Source organism: Oncorhynchus masou, chromosome 17, assembly GCF_036934945.1.
Source record: "Oncorhynchus masou masou isolate Uvic2021 chromosome 17, UVic_Omas_1.1, whole genome shotgun sequence".
NCBI lineage: Eukaryota > Metazoa > Chordata > Actinopteri > Salmoniformes > Salmonidae > Oncorhynchus > Oncorhynchus masou.
In genome coordinates, this window is record NC_088228.1 from 3,507,382 (window position 1) to 3,529,685 (window position 22,304).

The window sequence follows — 22,304 nt, forward strand, 5'->3', positions numbered from 1 at the left end:
TCTGGTCTTAGCTGAACCATCTGGTACTGTATGTCTCTGGTCTTAGCTGAACCATCTGGTACTGTATGTCTCTGGTCTTAGCTGGACCATCTGGTACTGTATGTCTCTGGTCTTAGCTGAACCATCTGGTACTGTATGTCTCTGGTCTTAGCTGAACCATCTGGTACTGTATGTCTCTGGTCTTAGCTGAACCATCTGGTACTGTATGTCTCTGGTACTGTATGTCTCTGGTCTTAGCTGAACCATCTGGTACTATAAGTCTCTGGTCTTAGCTGAACCATCTGGTACTGTATGTCTCTGGTACTGTATGTCTCTGGTCTTAGCTGAACCATCTGGTACTATAAGTCTCTGGTCTTAGCTGAACCATCTGGTACTGTATGTCTCTGGTCTTAGCTGAAATATCTGGTACTATAAGTCTCTGGTCTTAGCTGAACCATCTGGTACTGTATGTCTCTGGTCTTAGCTGGACCATCTGGTACTGTATGTCTCTGGTCTTAGCTGGACCATCTGGTACTGTATGTCTCTGGTCTTAGCTGGACCATCTGGTACTGTATGTTTCTGGTCTTAGCTGGACCACAGCCTCTGGTACTGTATGACTCTGGTCTTAGCTGATCTGGTACTGTATGTCACAAACTCACAGAACAGGACCACAGAGTACTGAAGTGGTAGGCCACACAAACTCACAGAACAGGACCGCAGAGTACTGAAGTGGTAGGCCACACAAACTCACAGAACAGGACCACAGAGTACTGAAGTGGTAGGCCACACAAACTCACAGAACAGGACCGCAGAGTACTGAAGTGGTAGGCCACACAAACTCACAGAACAGGACCGCTGAGTACTGAAGTGTGTAAAGCATAAAAATCATCTGTCCTCGGTTGCAACACTCACTACCGAGTACCAATCTGCCTCTGGAAGCAACGTCAGCACAATAACTGTTCGACTGGAGCTTCATGAAATGGGTTTCCATTGCCGAGCATCCGCACACAAGCCTAAGGTAAGATCAGATATAAGATAAGCTAAGATCACCATGCACAATGCCAAGCGTCAGCTGGAGTGGTGTAAAGCTCGCCGCCATTTTAACTCTGGAGCAGTGGAAACACGTTCTCTGGAGTGATGAATCACGCTTCACCAGTTGGCAGTGCGACGGACGAATCTGGGTTTGCGGATGCTAGGAGAACGCTATCTGCCCGAATGTATAGTGCCAACTACTGTATAAAGTTTGGTGGAGGAGGAATAATGGCCTGGGGCTGTTTTTCATGGTTTGGGCTCCTTAGTTCCAGTGAAGGGAAATCTTAACGCTACAGCATACAATGACATTCTAGACTATTCTGTGCTGCCAACTTCGTGGAAACAGTTTGGAGCAGGCCCTTTCCTGTTTCAGCATGACAATGCCCATGTGCACAAAGTGAGGTCCATACAGAAATAGTTTGTTCAGATCGGTGTGGAAGAACTTGACTTGCCTGCGCAGAGCCCTGACCTCAACCCCATTGAAGACCTTTGGGAGGAATTGGAACGCCGACAGCGAGCCAGGCCTAATCGCCCAACATCAGTGCCCGACCTCACTAATGCTCTTGTGGCTGAATGGAAGCAAGTCCCCGCAGCAATGTACCAACATCTAGTGGAAAGCCTTCCCAGAAGAGTGGAGGCTGTTATTGCAGCAATGTTCCAACATCTAGTGGAAAGGCTTCCCAGAAGAGTGGAGGCTGTTATAGCAGCAATGTTCCAACATCTAGTGGAAAGCCTTCCCAGAAGAGTGGAGGCTGTTATAGCAGCAATGTTCCAACATCTAGTGGAAAGCCTTCCCAGAAGAGTGGAGGCTGTTACAGCAGCAATGTTCCAACATCTAGTGGAAAGCCTTCCCAGAAGAGTGGAGGCTGTTATAGCAGCAATGTTCCAACATCTAGTGGAAAGCCTTCCCAGAAGGGTGGAGGCTGTTATAGCAGCAATGTTCCAACATCGAGTGGAAAGGCTTCCCAGAAGAGTGGAGGCTGTTATAACAGCAATGTTCCAACATCTAGTGGAAAGCCTTCCCAGAAGAGTGGAGGCTGTTATAGCAGCAATGTTCCAACATCTAGTGGAAAGCCTTCCCAGAAGAGTGGAGGCTGTTATAGCAGCAATGTTCCAACATCTAGTGGAAAGCCTTCCCAGAAGAGTGGAGGCTGTTATAGCAGCAATGTTCCAACATCTAGTGGAAAGCCTTCCCAGAAGAGTGGAGGTTGTTATAGCAGCAATGTTCCAACATCTAGTGGAAAGCCTTCCCAGAAGAGTGGAGGCTGTTATAGCAGCAATGTTCCAACATCTAGTGGAAAGGCTTCGCAGAAGAGTGGAGGCTGTTATAGCAGCAATGTTCCAACATCTAGTGGAAAGCCTTCCCAGAAGAGTGGAGGCTGTTATAGCAGCAATGTTCCAACATCTAGTGGAAAGCCTTCCCAGAAGAGTGGAGGCTGTTATAGCAGCAATGTTCCTACATCTAGTGGAAAGCCTTCCCAGAAGAGTGGAGGCTGTTACAGCAGCAATGTTCCAACATCTAGTGGAAAGGCTTCCCAGAAGAGTGGAGGCTGTTATAGCAGCAATGTTCCAACATCTAGTGGAAAGCCTTCCCAGAAGAGTGGAGGCTGTTATAGCAGCAATGTTCCAACATCTAGTGGAAAGGCTTCCCAGAAGAGTGGAGGCTGTTATAGCAGCAATGTTCCAACATCTAGTGGAAAGGCTTCCCAGAAGAGTGAAAGCCAGTATAGCAGCAAAGGGGGGGGGACCAACTCCATATTAATACTCATGATTTTGGAATGAGATGTTTGACAAACAGGTGTATACTTTTGGCCATGTTGTGTATTTTGTGGTGCAGATTTGTGGGACGCTCTTAAAGGGGAAATGAATCGTTATGAGTAAGGAACTATGACAACAATTCAAATAAACACTTTAATCAATAAAAAAAAGAAAACCGTTTGTCACAGAAAATAGATGATTTGCAGTATGGATCAGATGAGATGGAGGTCATTGCCACTAATAAGGACATTTTAGATATGCCACAGAATGTTTAAACACACCAAGATGTTCCACAGTTCAACGAAAAGGTTTTGGGAAGTACTGTTCTATTGAAATTCCACTCTATAGATTAGATCTACAGTTGAAGTCAGAAGTTTACATACACCTCAGCCAAATACATTTAAACTCAGTTTTACACAATTCCTGACATTTAATCCTAGTAGAAAATTATCTGTCTAAGGTCAGTTAGGATCACCACTTTATTTTTAGAATGTGAAATGTCAGAAAAATAGTAGAGAGAATGATTTATTTCAGCTTTGGTTTCTTTCATCACATTCCCAGAGGGTCAGAAGTTTACATACACTCAATTAGTATTTGGTAGCATTGCCTTTAAATTGTTTAACTTGGGTCAAACGTTTCAGGTAGCCTTCCACAAGCTTCCCACAATAAGTTGGGTTAATATTGGCCCATTCCTCCTGACAGAGCTGGTGTCAGGTTTGTAGGCCTCCTTGTTCGCACACACTTTTTCAGTTTTGACCACAAATTTTCTATAGGATTGAGGTCAGGGCTTTGTGGTGGCCAGTCCAATACCTTGGCTTTGTTGTCCTAAAGCCATTTTGCCCCAACGTAGGAAGTATGCTTGGGGTCATTGTCCATTTGGAAGACCCATTTGCGACCAAGCTTTAACTTCCTGATTGATATCTTGAGATTGCTTAAATATATCCACATAATTTTCCCTCCGCATGATGCCATCTATTTTGTGAAGTGCACCAGTCCCTCCTGCAGCAAAGCACCCCCACAACATGATGCTGCCACCCCCGTGCTTCACGGTTGGGATGGTGTTCTTCAGCTTGCAAGCCTCCCCCTTTTTTTCTCCAAAGATAACGATGGTCATTATGGCCAAACAGTTCATCAGACCAGAGGACATTTCTCCAAAAAGTATGATCTTTCTCCCCATGTGCAGTTGCAAACCGTAGTCTGGCTTTTTTATGGCGGTTTTGGAGCCGTGGCTTCTTTCTTGCTGAGTGACCCTTCAGGTTATGTCGATATAGGACTCGTTTTACTGTGGATATAGATACATTTGTACCTGTTTCCTCCAGCATCTTCACAAGGTCTTTTGCTGTTGTTCTGGGATTGATTTGCACTTTTCACACCAAAGTACGTTCATCTCTAGGAGACAGAATGCGTCTCCTTCCTGAGTGGTATGACGGCTGCGTGGTCCCATGGTGTTTATACTTGCGTACATTTGTTTGTACAGATGAATGTCGTACCTTCAGGCATTTGGAAATTGCTCCCAAGGTTGAACCAGACTTGTGGAAGTCTACCATTCTTCTTCTGAGGTCTTGGCTGATTTCTTTCGATTTTCCCATGATGTCAAGCAAAGAGGCACTGAGTTTGAAGGTTGGACTTGAAATACATCCACAGGTACACTTCCATTTGACTCAAATTATGTCAATTAGCCTATCAGAAGCTTCTAAAGCCATGACATCATTTTCTGGAATTTTCCAAGCTGTTTAAAGGCAAAGTCAACTTAGTGTATGTAAACTTCTGGCCCACTGGAATTGTGATACAGTGAAATAATCTGTCTGTAAACAATTGTTGGAAAAATTACTTGTTTCATGCACAAAGTAGATGTCCTAACTGAATGGACAAAACTATAGTTTGTTAACAAGAAATGTGTGGAGTGGTTGAAAAACGAGTTTTAATGACTCCAACCTAAGTGAATGTAAACTTCGGACTTCAACTGTTTATATATTACACTCAGTACATAACTAGAGACATTATTAACATTAGTGTGTCTCGTCCACTTACTTGTTGAGCAGCAGTTCGCTGGCGGTCAGCTCAGTGGTCAGAGAGGGCAGCAGGGGATCGTCCAGATAGTCTGACCGGCTCATCGCCATCATCCCCCTATCGTCCCTGTCGCTCTCATCCTCACTCACCTCCAGTCGGTCAAAGCTCACCGCCTCCATGACAAAAATAATCATAATTCATAATAATAATATAATAATTCATAATTCATTTAGTTTACCCTTTTCATTATACAATAATTACCAAGGGCTACCATGTGAGCAATCAAATTATCAATCAATCAATCAATCAATCAAATGTGTTATATAAAGCCGTTTTAACATGAGCAGTTGTCACAAAGTCTTTACAGTAAACCGGCCCGATACCAAAAAGCAAGCAAAGCAGAAGTGAAAGCAGGGGCCAGGAAGAAATCTAGAACGGAACCCGGCTCAGAGTGACAAAGGACATAGAGAACCAACCTTGTTGTAGCTGGAAGGCACGTCAGTGTCCGAGGTGATCGGAGCATCCGAGGTGTCCAGCTGACCCGCCCGGCCCCGCTCCTCTGTGTTCCGGTACTCTTGCCGGACACCCCCATCGTCACTGTCAGTGGTACAGTCCTGGGACCCTGATCGAAGGGCCAGGAAGGTCGAAGTTGGACCGTCTACCCTGAGGGAGGGGACCTCCACTGGGCCTGGAGTCTCCCATGGATCCCACTGTCCCTGGTCCCTCTCCTCCTCCTCAGTGGTCACTCCACCACCACCACTCCACCAGGGGCTTCCCTCAGCCCCCTCTGTCTCCGGATGTGAGGGTCCCAAGGGCTCATTCTGCCTGTCCTCCCCCTGGTCCTGTTCGTCATCCACCTCCTCGATGGTGTCATTGGTGCCTTGCCGTGAATAGAGAGTGATGCACTGAGTCGCCTCGCTGTGGGGGACAGACAGACAGACAGACAGACAGACAGACAGACAGACAGACAGACAGACAGACAGACAGACAGACAGACAGACAGACAGACAGAGGAAGTTACTGGTTACTGTCACTCCTCAGTACTGTATTCACACAGAGTATTTGGGTGACACTCACTCAACAGGCCAATGTATCGTTGGTTGAGAGAACAGAAAGCATGCCCGACAAACTGACATCGTATTCAACGTGAAGGGAATAATCCTATTCATCAAAAATAATCATATTGACAGTAGTTTGTGACATTTGAGGAACAGACCACATATAATGATGAGAATAATCAACAACCCATAAACAGAACATGGGTGATAATCAACAACCCATAAACCGAACATGTGTGATAATCGACAAACCCATAAACCGAACATGTGTGATAATCAACAACCCATAAACAGAACATGGGTGATAATCGACAACATGGGTGATAATCAACAGCCCATAAACAGAACATGGGTGATAAGCAACAACATGGGTGATAATCAACAACATGGGTGATAATCAACACCATGTGTGATAATCAACAACCCATAAACAGAACATGTGTGATAATCAACAACCCATAAACCGAACATGGGTGATAATCAACAACCCATAAACAGAACATGTGTGATAATCAACAACCCATAAACAGAACATGTGTAATAATCAACAACTCATAAACAGAACATGTGTGATAATCAACAACCCATAAACAGAACATGTGTGATAATCAACAACCCATAAACAGAACATGGGTGATAATCAACAACCCATAAACAGAACATGGGTGATAATCAACAACATGGGTGATAATCAACACCATGTGTGATAATCAACAACCCATAAACAGAACATGTGTGATAATCAACAACCCATAAACAGAACATGTGTGATAATCAACAACCCATAAACAGAACATGTGTGATAATCAACAACCCATAAACAAAACATGTGTGATAATCAACAACCCATAAACAGAACATGGGTGATAATCAACAACCCATAAACAGAACATGGGTGATAATCAACACTGTGGGTGATAATCAACTACCCATAAACAGAACATGGGTGATAATCAACACCGTGGGTGATAATCAACAACCCATAAACAGAACATGGGTGTATGAGGGGAGGAAGAGGAGGAGGAATAAGAGGAAGAGGTTTTTGGCTTGGACCAGGCACCTGGACACTTGGCTGCTGCTGCTGTCAGTCGACTTGGAGGCGTCCAGGCCGTAAATCTTCCAGAGTTTGGGCCGGACACGCTCGCTGGTTTTGGGAATAGGAACATCTGACGGCATTCCGTCCAGCTCGTCCAGCGTGTCTTGGCGGGAGAACAGCATGGTGGCCTCAGTGTAGGCACTGACGGAGATGAGAAATAAAGGAGTGGAATGACACAATGGTTACAACATGGCTTTCACATGACACGGCTAACGATGTGGAAGTTTCCAAATGCTAAAGTTGGTGGGGAGGTTATGGCCGAATGTACTGTAGAATGTGATTCCTCATCTCTCAGCCTGTATCCTGAAGATACTGATCAAGCCATAGAATGACATGATAGAATAATAGAATGATAGAATGCAATAAGAGGATATCTCAATAAGAGGATATCTCAAGCACTCTACTCGGTCTCTCGAAGATACAGTGCCGTGAAAAAGCATTTGCCCTATTTCTAACTATCTCTATTTTTGCATATTTTTAATACTGAATGTTATCAGATCTTCAACCAAAACCTAATTTATTTTAATTTTTTATTAAAACTTTATTTAACTAGGCAAGTCAGCTATTAGATAAAGGGAACCTGAGTGAACAAATAACACAACAATTACATACCTGTATATATTATTTCATAAATAAAGTTCTGCAAAATCAAAAAATAAGTAATTACTCCCTTAAACTCATTAACTGGTTGTGCCAACTTTAGCTGCAACGACTCCAACCAAACACTTCCTGTAGTTGGTGATCAGTCTCATGTCGCTGTGGAGGAATTTTGTCCCACTCTTCCATGCAGAACTACTTTAACTCAGCGACATTTGTGGGTTTTCAAGCATGAACTGCTAGTTTCAAGTCCTACCACAGCATCTCAATTGGGATTAGGTCTTGACTTTGACTAGGCCCTTCCAAAACGTAGTGTTCTTGGGCACAGGGACTATGGTGGTCTGCATGAAACATGTTGGTATTACAGACTCAGTCAGGGACAGATTGAAAATGTCAATGAAGACACTTGCCACCTGCCAGTTGGTCAGTGCATGCTCGCAGTACACGTCCTGGTAATCTGTCTGGCCCCACAGCCTTGTGAATGTTGACCTGTTTAAAGGTCTTCCTCACTTCGGCTACGGAGAGCGTGATCACACATTCATCCGGAACAGCTGATGCTCTCATGCATGCCTCAGTGTTGTTTGCCTCAAAGCGAGCATAGAAGTCATTTAGCTCGTCTGGTAGGCTCATGTCACTGGGCAGCTCACGGCTGTGCTCCCTTTGTAGTCTGTAATAGTTTGCAAGCCCTGCCACATCTGACGAGCGTCGTAGCTGGTGTAGTACGATTCAATCTTTGTCCTGAATTGACGCTTTGCCTGTTTGATGGTTCTTCAGAGGGCATAGCAGGATTTCTTATAAGCTTCCGGGTTAGAGTCCCGCACCTTGAAAGCGGAAGCTCTACCATTTAGATCAGTGTGGATGTTGCCTGTAATCCATGGCTTCTAGTTGGGGTATGTATGTACAGTCACAGTGGGGATGACGTCCTTGATGCACTTATTGATAAAGCCAGTGACTGATGTGGTGTATTCCTCAATGCCATTGGAAGAATCCCGGAACATGTTCCAGTCTGTGCTAGCACAACAGTCCTGTAGTTTAGCATCTGCTTCATCTGACCACTTTTTTATTGACCGAGTCACTGGTGCTTCCTGCTTTAGTTTTTGCTTGTAAGCAGGAATCAGGAGGATAGAGTTGTGGTTGGATTTACCAAATGGAGGGCGAGGGAAAGCTTTGTACACGTCTCTGTGTGTAGAGTACAGGCTCTGGAATGGTTTTCCCTATGGTTACACATTTAACACGTTGATGGAAATTGATGGAGATTCCCTGCATTAAAGTCCCCGGCCACTAGGAGCGCCGGCTCTGGGTGAACGGTTTTCTGTTTTGTTTATTTCCTTATACAGCTGAGTGAATGTGGACTCCTCTTTCACCCCAGCTGCCAAACTAACCCTGATTCAGATGACCATCCTACCCATGCTAGATTATGGAGAAGTAATTTATAAGGTAAGGGTGCTCTCGAGCGGCTAGATGTTCTTTACCATTCGGCCATCAGATTTGCTCCTTATAGGACACATCACTGCACTCTATACTCCTCTGTAAACTGGTCATCTCTGTATACCCGTCGCAAGACCCACTGGTTGATGCTTATTTATAAAACCCTCTTAGACCTCACTCCCCCCTAACTGAGATATCTACTGCAGCCCTCATCCTCCACATACAACACCCATTCTGCCAGTCACATTCTGTTAAAGGTCCCCAAAGTGTTAGAAGAAGCCTACATAACCAACCCATAAAGTCAAATTTAACATCCATATTATCGGCCAGCTATATAAACTGTAATATTGATTTATCCTGCAATAGCTGGGGTTCAATTGGTAACATACATTTTGTGTCTTCTTCTAATGCTTCTTAACTGTGTAGCCTAGTGGTTAGAGTGTTGGACTAGTAACCGGAAGGTTGAGAGTTCAAACCCCGAGCTGACAAGGTACAAATCTGTCGTTCTGCCCTGAACAGGCAGTTAACCCACTGTTCCCAAGCCGTCATTGAAAATATGAATTTGTTCTTAACTGACTTGCCTAGTAAAATAAAGGTAAAATAAAAACTATCGGCACCGGTGACACGACTGGGTTTCCAATTGAGAATATCCGACTGTATCATGCACACCCTTGTAGTTGCACCGATTCGTCGGCTGTGTTCCCTCAGTGAGGAAGCTCAACAAAGTGAGGGTGTTAAGGGGAAAGTAATCTAAAAAGTAATCTAAAAGTACCCGAATGGAATCAGATTACAATTTTGGACAGGTAACTGTAATGGATTACATTTAGAAAGTAACCTACCCAAACCTGCTTACCTGGATATACTATCCCTGGAGGCCATAGACACAATGGAGTCCTGGCTCTCCATACGATAGCTGCCTCTCCTTCTACGGACCCTGTGAGACCACGACACACTGTCCTCCTCAATGAGCCGGTCCAGACTGGAGCCCTGCGACATGTATATACGCATCTGCTTCTGGTAGTACACATGGATACTGTCTCTGGATGGGACATTACCCTGTAGGGGAATTACACATTAATATAGGTTACATATAGGTTGTAATTGATTGATCTGCTTCTGGAAGTACACATGGATACTGACTCTGGACAGGACGTTACCCTCTAGGGAGTGGTTTTATGGTTAAGGATCAAGATCGTCACTGATTCTCGATTTTGCAAAAAAAAAAAAAATGTTTTCTTAAGGGGTGGATCAGCTTTAATATTGCGGAAAGATTGTTGCTTCCATCAATGTAATTGTCTGCATCATTTCCAATCCCCCATATATCCCCCATATATTTTTGGGGTAAATATATATATATATATATATATATATATATATAAAATATATATATATATACACATAATCATTCATTCATACAAATACACATATATACATACTTTTTTAAGAATATACCTTTATTATTCCCCCAAGCCCGACCACCCTTCCCCCAATTGGAGTAAACTAATAAACACTTAGGCTTCTACCTTCAGTTTATACATCTTATACACATTTTACAGACACAGTCTATTTTACAACAGTTATATTTTGTTTGTTTTTAGTCCTTCCTCTATTTCTGATGTCCGTTCTATTTGTAACTGTGCTCTTTCACAACATTTCTGAACCTTTATACATTTTACAGACCCTGTAAGTTTTACATTGGTTATTTTGTTGTTATTAGTCCCACCCTTCAGCTCCATTCAACCCCTCCCATCTATCTCTCAACACCATCCAGTCCCTTCAGCTCCATTCAACCCCTCCCATCTGTCTCTCAACACCATCCAGTCCCTTCAGCTCCATTCAACCCCTCCCATCTATCTCTTAACACCATCCAGTCCCAACCTTCAGCGCCATTCAACCCCTCCCATCTATCGCTTAACACCATCCATTTTGGATTTCAATTTGCCATATATTTTTCAACTATGCTGGAGTTTTTTGCTTGACAAAAGTACTGAACTTTTCTATTCTCATAGATTTAATTTTCTACAGATTGAAAATTAAAAATAAACATTTTTGCTAAAATAATTATTATATTATTGATTGATTGACTATGGCTTTTCAAACCACCCAGTATTGCTGTCTGCAGCGTTAGTTCTAGGCAAATGTTGCAATTCTTCAGCCATTCCTGGACCTGTGACCGGAAACGAGCTAAATATGAACAATACCAAAATAGTCCTAGTTCTAAACAAGTTATCATCTAGTAGGCTTTGATTACATTTCCAATATCCTCGCCCACATGTGAGAGTAATATATATGCCAATTATGTGATGATCCGACCGCATTCTGTCCCCTATCAACACTTTTTAAACTTTTGGTGCCAGAGACAATGACATAAGAAAGTAATCAAGATGCTTGATTAAGCCTCCGCCATGTACAGTGGGGCAAAATAATATTTAGTCAGCCACCAATTGTGCAAATTATCCCACTTAAAAAGATGAGAGAGGCCTGTAATTTTCATCATAGGTACACTTCAACTATGACAGACGAAAAAGTGTTGGAGCGAGGATATTGGATATTGGAAATCTAATCAAAGCCTACTAGATGATACACGATGGACATAACCTAGGTTGAGGGGGCAGTGCTGCTCTTGGTCTCTGACTGCATTTTGGCTGCATACAGACCGCTCACAGCAGGCCCATAAAACAGTTAGGGACTTCTCTTTAGTATCTCTTTAGTATCTGGGTCATTCAGGTGGGTGTCTAGGGTATAGGGCTGTGGACCGTTCCATCAATATAGGATCATAAATAAATAAATTAGATGTATAATTTATTTTTTAAATGTAGTTCCCCATGACAGGACAATAAATAAATTAAATGTATAATTTATTTTAAAAATGTAATTCCCAATTATAGGACAATAAATAAATAAAATTAATAATTTATTTTAAAACACTGTTCCACCATGATAGGACAATAAATAAATAAGACGTATAATTCATTATAAAAGTATATCCATCATCTGAACAACATTGAAAGCCCTCCCACAGCAATACATTGGTTCTGGGATATGCAACCATTTCCTTTCTCACTCAACGCTACTCTTTCCAACAACTGGTTGTCAATATACAGTTTATTGACTACGAAAGCTATGCGTTTCCCTTTCAATCTATTTACCTTGAAAATTGGATACAGAACTTTATGCGCGTTCTGCAGTTTCCTTCGGGAACTGGTCATTGGTTCAGTTTCCTTCAGGAACTGGTCATTCGTTCAGTTTCCTTCGGGAACTGGTCATTCGTTCAGTTTCCTTCGGGAACTGGTCATTGGTTCAGTGTCCTTCGGGAACTGGTCATTCGTTCAGTTTCCTTCGGGAACTGGTCATTGGTTCAGTTTCCTTCAGGAACTGGTCATTCGTTCAGTTTCCTTCGGGAACTGGTCATTGGTTCAGTTTCCTTCGGGAACTGGTCATTGGTTCAGTTTCCTTTGGGAACTGGTCATTCGTTCAGTTTCCTTCAGGAACTGGTCATTCGTTCAGTTTCCTTCGGGAACTGGTCTTTGTTCAGTTTCCTTTGGGAACTGGTCATTCGTGCCTATTTTCGTGCCAGCAAGTCTTTTACCCAGGCTTTTAGCCATCATTTGATCTTTAAAGAGCGCAAATTTGGCAACGATTGGCCGTTCATACCTCTGCCCTCTCTGTCCGAAGCGGTGTACATGTTCAAGTTGGATTTTGTCGATAGCTTCGTGTGGGATCGATCTGAAGCGCTGTGAAGAGGAACTCTCTAACTACACATTCAGGAACTTCTCCTTCTTTCTCTTGGACACCTGTAAGCACCAGATTCTCTCTCATGGATCTAGTCTGTATGTCAAGTAAGGCTTCTCTCAGAACAGCGTTCTCCTTTTCAAGTTCATTAAATTCAGTTCATTAAATTGACTGTCTTTACTTGTTTGTGTCTTTCTCCAGTATCGCAGCTTTTTCATCACTCATCCCGAGGCCTACAACTCTTTTATATCCTCACTGACTAATTTAAGTATACCCAGTCGACACAGTTTGTCAGTTATTGATTTTAACAGATGGGTTTCGACCTTTACCATTCCTGGTGGTGAAAATATGAAATCGTCTGTAGAAGAGTCCCGTTTTCATTTTTTAACAGGTTCCCCTGTCTTACTCTCCGTCATGTAGAGACGGGTTCCCCTGTCTTACTCTCCGTCATGTAGAGAAGGGTTCCCCTGTCTTACTCTCCGTCATGTAGAGACGGGTTCCCCTGTCTTACTCTCCGTCATGTAGAGACGGGTTCCCCTGTCTTACTCTCCGTCATGTAGAGACGGGTTCCCCTGTCTTACTCTCCGTCATGTTGAGACGGGTTCCCCTGTCTTACTCTCCGTCATGTAGAGACGGGTTCCCCTGTCTTACTCTCCGTCATGTTGGGACGGGTTCCCCTGTCTTACTCTCCGTCATGTTGAGACGGGTTCCCCTGTCTTACTCTCCGTCATGTAGAGACGGGTTCCCCTGTCTTAGTCTCCGTCATGTAGAGACGGGTTCCCCTGTCTTACTCTCCGTCATGTAGAGACGGGTTCCCCTGTCTTACTCTCCGTCATGTTGAGACGGGTTCCTCTGTCTTACTCTCCGTCATGTAGAGACGTGTTCCCCTGTCTTGATCTCCGTCATGTAGAGACGGGTTGCCCTGTCTTACTCTCCGTCATGTAGAGACGGGTTCCCCTGTCTTACTCTCCGTCATGTAGAGACGGGTTCCCCTGTCTTACTCTCCGTCATGTAGAGACGGGTTCCCCTGTCTTACTCTCCGTCATGTAGAGACGGGTTCCCCTGTCTTACTCTCCGTCATGTAGAGACGGGTTCCCCTGTCTTACTCTCCGTCATGTAGAGACGGGTTCCCCTGTCTTACTCTCCGTCATGTAGAGACGGGTTCCCCTGTCTTACTCTCCGTCATGTAGAGACGGGTTGCCCTGTCTTAGAGAGAGAGATAAAGAGAGAGAGAGAGAGAGAGAGAGAGAGAGAGAGAGAGAGGTACCTTTTTGACCTCTCTAGTGAGCATACATCTCTCAATGCGCAGCACGGTGGAGATGTCTATGTGTTCTCTACACACGTTGTTCATCCACTTGGTGAAGCTCTCCACCGTGGTCTGGAACAACACCCAGGTGAACTTGATGATGTTGAACACTCGCTTCAAGACATTGTCTGGTGGGACGTGGGAAAGAGAAGTTACATTTACCGTACACTCTTCGTTAAAGTGACATACAATCAGTCAAACTAAAGTAGTCATAATACCAGTCTATTCAAACTAAAGTAGTCATAATACCAACACTCACAATCACATTGCTATTGACCATCATTGACTCTGAGTAAACTATAGTAAGGATAATATATATATGTATTTAAATGATTTATATTGAATCGAGGTTGGTCTCTCCATGTATGTGGTTTTGACATGTGTTTTGGATATAACTATAAACTGGGTAGTTAGGCTCGTGAATGCTATTGGCTGAAAGCCATGGTATATTGAAGCAATAAGACCTGAAGGAGTGTGGTATATGGCCAATATACCACAAACCCCCGAGGTGCCTTATTGCTATTATCAACTGGTTACTAACATAATTAGAGCAGTAAAAATAAATGTTTTGTCATACCCGTGGTATAGGGTCTGATATACCATGGCTGTCAGCCAATCAGCATTCAGGCCGTATTGCTTCAATATACTACAGTATTTCAAAGGGGCTGTGGCACCCACCTGGTCCATCAGACTTCTTCTCCTCTCCTCCCTTCTGATCCTCCTCTGTCTCTCCGAACTCTATAGTCACATGACCTACAGAATAACAACACAGAACAATAACTTACAGAGGACAACACAACAAAACAATGACTTACAGAGGACAACACAACAAAACAATAACTTACAAAGGACAACACAACAAAACAATAACTTACAAAGGACAACACAACAAAACAATGACTTACAGAGGACAACACAACAAAACAATAACTTAGAGAGGACAACACAACAAAACAATGACTTACAGAGAATAACACAACACAATAACGTATAGAGAATAACACAACAAAACAATAACAACAAACAATAACTTACATAGAATAACATAACAAAACAATAACATCAAAACAATAACTTTGAGAATAACAAAACAATAACATCAAAACAATAACTTAGAGAATAACATAACAAAACAATAACATCAAAACAATAACTTAGAGAATAACACAATAACAACAAAACAATAAATTACAGAGAATAACACAATAACAACAAAACAATGACTTACAGAGAATAACACAACAAAACAATAACTTACAGAGAATAACACAACAAAACAATGACTTGCAGTCATAACACAACAAAACAATAACATCAAAACAATAACTTACAGAGAATAACATAACAAAACAATAACAACAAAACAATAACTTAGAGAATAACATAACAAAACAATAACAACAAAACAATAACATACAGAGAATAACACAACACAATAATGTATAAAGAATAACACAACAAAACAATAACAACAAACAATAACTTAGAGAATAACATAACAAAACAATAACAACAAACAATAACTTACATAGAATAACAAAACAATAACATCAACACAATAACTTACAGAGAATAACACAACAAAACAATAACAACAAAACAATAACATACAGAGAATAACACAACTAAACAATAACTTACAGAGAATAACACAACAAAACAATAACTTAGAGAATAACACAACACAATAACTTAGAGAATAACTTATTGAGTGTAGGGGGCAGGATTTTTCATTTTTGGCTAAAAAACGTACCCATTTGAAACTGCCTATTTCTCAGGCCAAGAAACTAGAATATGCATTTAATTGTCAGATTAGGATACAAAACACTCTAACGTTTCCAAAATTGTCAAAATATTGTCTGAGTATCACAGAACTGATATTGCAGGCGAAAACCCGAGGAAAATCCAACCAGGAAGTGCTGTTATTCCTGAAACTCTCTATTCCATTGGATGCCTTACCTCCATTTAAGGGATATCAACCAGATTCCTTTTCCTACGGCTTCCTCAAGGTGTCAACAGTCTTTAGACATAGTTTCAGGCTTTTATTTTGAAAAATGAGCGAGAAAGATAACATCGCGTCAGTGGATAGCTGGGTGTTCACAGAGTTTTACTTGCGCAACAGAGTGGGGCAGCCATTGTCTCTCCCTCTCCTACTGAAAAAGCTACAGTCCCGGTTGATATATTATCGATTATATATTTTAAAAGCAACTTGAGAATTGATTATAAAAAAACGTTTGACATGTTTCTGTGGACATTACGGATACTATTTGGAATTTTAGTCTGCGATGTTGTGACCGCTCGAGCCTGTGGATTTCTGAACATAACGCGCCAAACAAATGGAGGTATTTTGGATAAGAAAATAATCTTTATGGAACAAAAGGAACATTTATTGGGTATTTCGGAGTCTCGTGAGTGCAAAAATCTGAAGATCATCAAAGGTAAGCAATTTAATTTATTGCTTTCCTGACTTTCATGACCAATCTACTTGGCTGCTAGTGTTTGTAATGTTTTGTCTACTGAGAGAGATGTTCTTACATAAACGCTTGTTATGCTTTCACCGAAAAGCTGTATTGAAATCTGACATGCCAGGTGGATTAACCACAAGCTAAACTGTGTTTTGCTATATTGCACTTGTGATTTCATGAAAATTAAAACAAAAATAGTAATTTAATTTGAATTTGGCGCGCTGCAATGGGTGCAGCGGGTGTTGATGAAAATGATCCCGCTAACGGGATGGGTGCATCAAGAAGATAACAGAACAAAACAATAACTTACAGAGAATAACACAATGATACAATAACTTGCACATATAACAGAGTAGATTTGGATTATAATTACTGTACATGTATGAGCAGTAAGCACCCGTTCTACTAGATAATATTCTGGGGTACACGTCTGGGCTGCCCACTCTCACCCTGCCTTTTCACAACCAAGCCTCTTTTGATAGGGCTGAAGACCTCCACAGTACATCACTTACATTACGAATAGACTGGCAATCAAGAATGTAGTGTGTCTGCTTCTTTATACCACGGACTCTGGCTTACTCTTCTGATTAGGCTTGCACAATTCTGCTAACTTCACCAAAATTCACAGGTTTTTCCACAAATCCAGGTTGGAATACTCTTGGAATCAGGATGGAATAAGCAGAAAATCGAGGAATCCTCCAAACTGGGTTTCTGGAAAACCTGGTCATTTTGGGAAAGTTACCCGACTTTTACAACCCTACTCCTGATTAACTTCCTTCTTGTGTTTGTCTCCTGGTGTACCTGGTTCATAATTTGTGATTATCTCTCTTGGTCTACCTCTTCCAGAACCCACACTCACCATCCATCTGGTCTTTTTGGTGTTTGTCTCTCTTGGTGTACCTCTTCCAGAACTTGTGCTTCTCTTTGCTTTGTTTCTTCATGGCTGTCTTGGAGTCTGTTATCCAGACATGGTAGACAAACTGGGACAGTACAGTACAGGAAGCACAATGTCAGAGTTCGAACATAAAGAGACGGATCCTAATTTGAGATGCTCAACTCCAACTATCTGTTGATGCTGACAGAAGATTCGTACGAAAACGTGAGAAACAAACACTGATTTCAAGTTAGGATTCAATTCAATCAAAGGAATGATTCAGAGGGGTTGGGTTAAATGGTGAAGACATGCTGAGATACAGGATACAGACTACACAGACTGAGATACAGGATACAGACTACACAGACTGAGGATACAGACTACACATGCTGAGATACAGGATACAGACTACACATGCTGAGGACACAGACTACACATGCTGAGATACAGACTACAGACTACACAGACTAAGGATACAGTCTCACAGGCTGTGGTAAGAGGAGATGCTGAATCTATTGTTTTTGTACCTTGGCTGCCCTGATTACATACTGAAACAAGGCTTTTGGAAGTTTAATGATAGATCTGGGCAGAGCTATAAGGGCTGAGGCGAACTTCCCAATAGCTTGCTGAAGAGGAGGGACAAAGGGTGGTGGGAGAGTTAGTAGAAAACAGAATTAGATTATATTGAAGAAAGTGTCAGAGCAGAAAGAACACATTTTCCAACTATCAACAGATGATCTTAAACTGAACTGAACAATAAATACAATATAATATTTCACATACCGGTAATACTGGTAATACCAGGAACTACTTTGCTGTTGTTCTATTCCTCACCTGAAACGCAGACTTCTTGGGAGGCAGTAGACCCTCTCTTCTCTCCATCTCTTCCTCCTCTTCTTCACTGTCGGTTTCAAACAAGTAATAATCTCCACTTCTTACCACTGAGAAGTAGAGAGCAAGGTGCTGTTATAATATTAACTGGAGGAAAGGGTTTGGAAAGCACGTGATGCTTTGGGGTGTAAACTAGGTAAATGTGAGGCAGCAGAGTTTGGTTTGATTCAAAAAGCCTACTAGTGGGATGAAGTTGATGAGGGCAGGGAAAACACACACAAAGTTAGACACATAATAATTGCATTAGTTTGACATGGCACAGGTTTGAGGTGACTTGGGCAGAGACTTTAAAAGTATTGTAATTGTTGAAACGGAATTATGTCCTTGAACAGAAGAGCCACAGTAGGGGAACAGGAGTAAAGGATGCTGGGTAATGCAGTGCTTTCGGAAAGTATTCAGACCCCTTCGCCTTTTCCACATTTTGTTACGTTACAGCTGTCGTGTCTGTGACTCATTAAATGTGTGTTACGGTTTTCTATAGGCGAAGAGAGTTGGACCAAAATGTGGCGTGTAGATTGCGATCCATGTTTAATAAACAAAAGTAAACACGAATCAAAATACAAAAAACTACAAACGTAGAAAACCGAAAACAGCCTATACTGGTGTAAACTAACTCCGAACAAGGACAGGACAAGGACATAAGGACAATCACCCACGAAACACTCAAAGAATATGGCTGCCTAAATATGGTTCCCAATCAGAGACAACGATAAACACCTGCCTCTGATTGAGAACCACTTCAGACAGCCATAGATACACCTAGAACACCCCACTAAGCTACAATCCCAATACCTATGAAAAAACCCCAAGACAAAACACACCACATACAAAAACCCATGCCACACCCTGGCCTGACCAAATAAATGAAGAAAACACAAAATACTTAGACCAGGGCGTGACAATGTGAACTGTTATTTTATCAAATCAATTCTCTATCTGTAATTTAATTATGCAATTAAACTAATCATGTAACTTTAATTAACTAGGAAGTCGGGGCACCACAGAAAAATGTTTGTTTATAGAGTGTCAATTTCCCGAATATAACTCTTCAGATATTTTATTATCTTATCGATTACAGTCTTCTATTAATAATGCATTATTACCTCATCAGTTCTCGTTATTGAATGTCGCAAACCCTTGGATATCTGCACGAACCCTAGCCTAAATCATGAATCAGTGATATACAAATTGGCTTAATTATTTATTTACTAACTAAATAAATAATCACACAGAATTACATAACAAACCAACAGTAGATATTTGGGTTACTGGATGATACAAAGAAAAAGTCCCTAGTGGACTAAGCCGATATGAAGGCTTGGTAGACAAAGGAAAGGGGTGGGGACTGAGAAAGAGCGGGAAAGACTAAATGGATTCACTACACACAGTGGATAATTATATTCATTGAAATGCTAATCCTTCGCACATGAACGGCCGCTCATTCGAAAATAATTGCAATGTATATATTTACGCCTGTATGCCGTTGTTGTCTTCTCTGTTGGAAACACTGGTCAGTCTGCTGGAGAGTCAGTTCATCAGAGAGTCTCTGGGTAACTTCCCCAGAAGTCACAATGTCTTTTCGAAGTTGTAGCTTTCTCTGCACTGGCTAGTATCTGTTGTAATGGATACGTCAGGCCTAGAGATGGTCGTTGCGTAGATAGATGCTACCGCGGTTGTCGGTATTCTCGTACTAGACTTATGTAATCTCCAGCTGCAGACAAGTAATTATACGTCTAGGATTTGCTCTTATTCTGTAGTGATCGATAGTCTCAGAGTTGAACCATTTCCAGCCGTGTAGCCAAAACTACACACTGTATGGTCTAATGGTCTATAGAATTGTAGCCATTCCAACGTGGGGACTACGTCCCGGCATTCTAAGAATTAATGTACATTCTGTAGGAAGTGGTTTTAGGGCGATTCCATGACACCTGATGTTTGGCCTCACTGGGGCCACTGACTAGTTAAAACTTTAGAAAGCCAACATCACATTACATCTTCTCACAAATAGTTTAATATCTACTCATTTTATCCAACATCTAGATGTAAACCTGACAGCTGGGAAATTGACACTTTAAGAGATACAGTTATGTGTGTTTCCTGTCATTCATGAGGTCACCAAATCAAACACACTCGTCATGACTGTCCATTAAACATGTTAGGGATAGGGGGCAGTATTTTCACTTTGGATGAATTGCGTGCCCATAGTGAACTGCATCCTACTGTCCTAGATGCTGATATATGCATATTATTATTACTATTGGATAGAAAACACTCTGAAGTTTCTAAAACTGTTTGAATTATGTCTGTGAGTATAACAGAACTCATAGGGCAGGCAAATTTCCAAACAGGAAGTGTAAATCCCATAAATGTCCACGAACCACTCCCACTTTCACAAATATAGAAATATTGTTTAATTATTCCAACTTTGGATGACCAAGGGTCTCTCTGTGTTCCACAGTTTACATTCCGATCTGGAACACTACAGACCGCCCATAAAACAGCTGACTTCCCGCTCTCCCCCCTCCCCCTCTACAAGAGAGAGCACGCTGTAGAGAGGACCCGCTGTAACCTGATCCTTCCGATCGTCACAGGAGAGTCATGACATATATAACATATTCTAAAATGGATTGAATAAAAAAAATACTCATCAATCTACACACATAATGCCAAAGCTGAAAACAGTCTTTTAGAATTTAAAAAAATGTATTACAAATTTAAAAAACATATATCTTATTCACATAACTATTCAGACCGAGTCTCTAAATTGAGCGCAGGTGTATCCTGTTTCCATTGATCATCCTGTGTGGCTCAGTCGGTAGAGCATGGCGCTTGCAACGCCAAGCGTCGTGGGTTCGATTCCCGCTGGGGCCACCCATATGTAAAAGTAGTGGCCCCAGCCGACTTGTAAGTCGCTTTGGACAAAAGCGTCTGCTAAATGGGATATATTATATTATATATTGAGATGTTTCTACAACTTTACTGAATTGTGTCGAGGCACAGATCTGGGGAAGGGTACCAAAAAATGTCTGCAGCATTGAAGGTCCCTAAGAACACAGTGGCCTCCATCATTCTTAAATGGAAGAAGTTTGGAACCACCAAGAGTCTTCCTAGAGCTGGCCACCCGTCCAAACAGAGCAATCGGGGGAGAAGGGCCTTGGTCAGGGAGATGACCAAGAACCCCCCTGGTCACTCTGACAGAGCACCAGAGTTCCTCTGTGGAGATGGGAGAACCTTCCAGAAGGACAACTATCTCTGCAGCACTCCACCAATCAGGCCTTTATGGTAGAGTGGCCAGATGGAAGCCAATCTTCAGTGAAAGGCACATGACAGCCCGCTTGGAGTTTGCCAAGAGACTCTCAGACCATGAGAAACACGATTCTCTGGTCTGATGAAACCAAGATTGAACTCTTTGGCCTGAATGCCAAGCGTCACGTCTGGAGGAAACCTGCCACCATCCCTATGGTGAAGCATGGTGGTGGCAGCATCATGCTGTCGGGATGTTTTTCATCGGCAGGGACTGGGAGAATTGTCCGAATCGTGGGAAAGATGAACGGAGAAAAGTACAGCGAGATCCTTGATGAAAACCTGCTCCAGAGCGCTCAGGACCTCAGACTGGGGCGAAGGTTCACCTTCCAACGGGACAACGAACCTAAGCACACAACCAAGACAAACAGCTTCGGGAGAAGTCTTTGAATGTCCTTGAGTGGCCAGGCCAGAGCCCGGACTTGAACCTGATCGAACATCTCTGGAGAGACCTGAAAATAGCTGTGCAGCGATGCTCCCCATCCACCCTAACAGGGCTTGAGAGGATCTGCAGAGAAGAATGGGAGAAACTCCCCAAATACAGGTGTGCCAAGCTTGTAGCGTCATACCCAACAAGACTCGAAGCTGTAATCACTGCCAAGGGTGCTTCAACAAAGTACTGAGTAAAGGGTCTGAATACTTATGTAAATGTGATAATTCAGTTTCAGTTCTAAAAAAACAGTTTTTGCTTTATCATTATGGGGTATTGTGATGTCATTAAGGGGTATTGTGATGTCATTAAGGGGTATTGTGATGTCATTATGGGGTATTGTGA

At 42.2% G+C, this 22,304-nt stretch overlaps 1 pseudogene; it reads right to left on the reverse strand.

The window, feature by feature from the left end:
* LOC135558083 (piezo-type mechanosensitive ion channel component 2-like) overlaps positions 1-22,304 on the reverse strand; it is a 243,148-nt pseudogene that overhangs the window by 59,209 nt on the left and 161,635 nt on the right.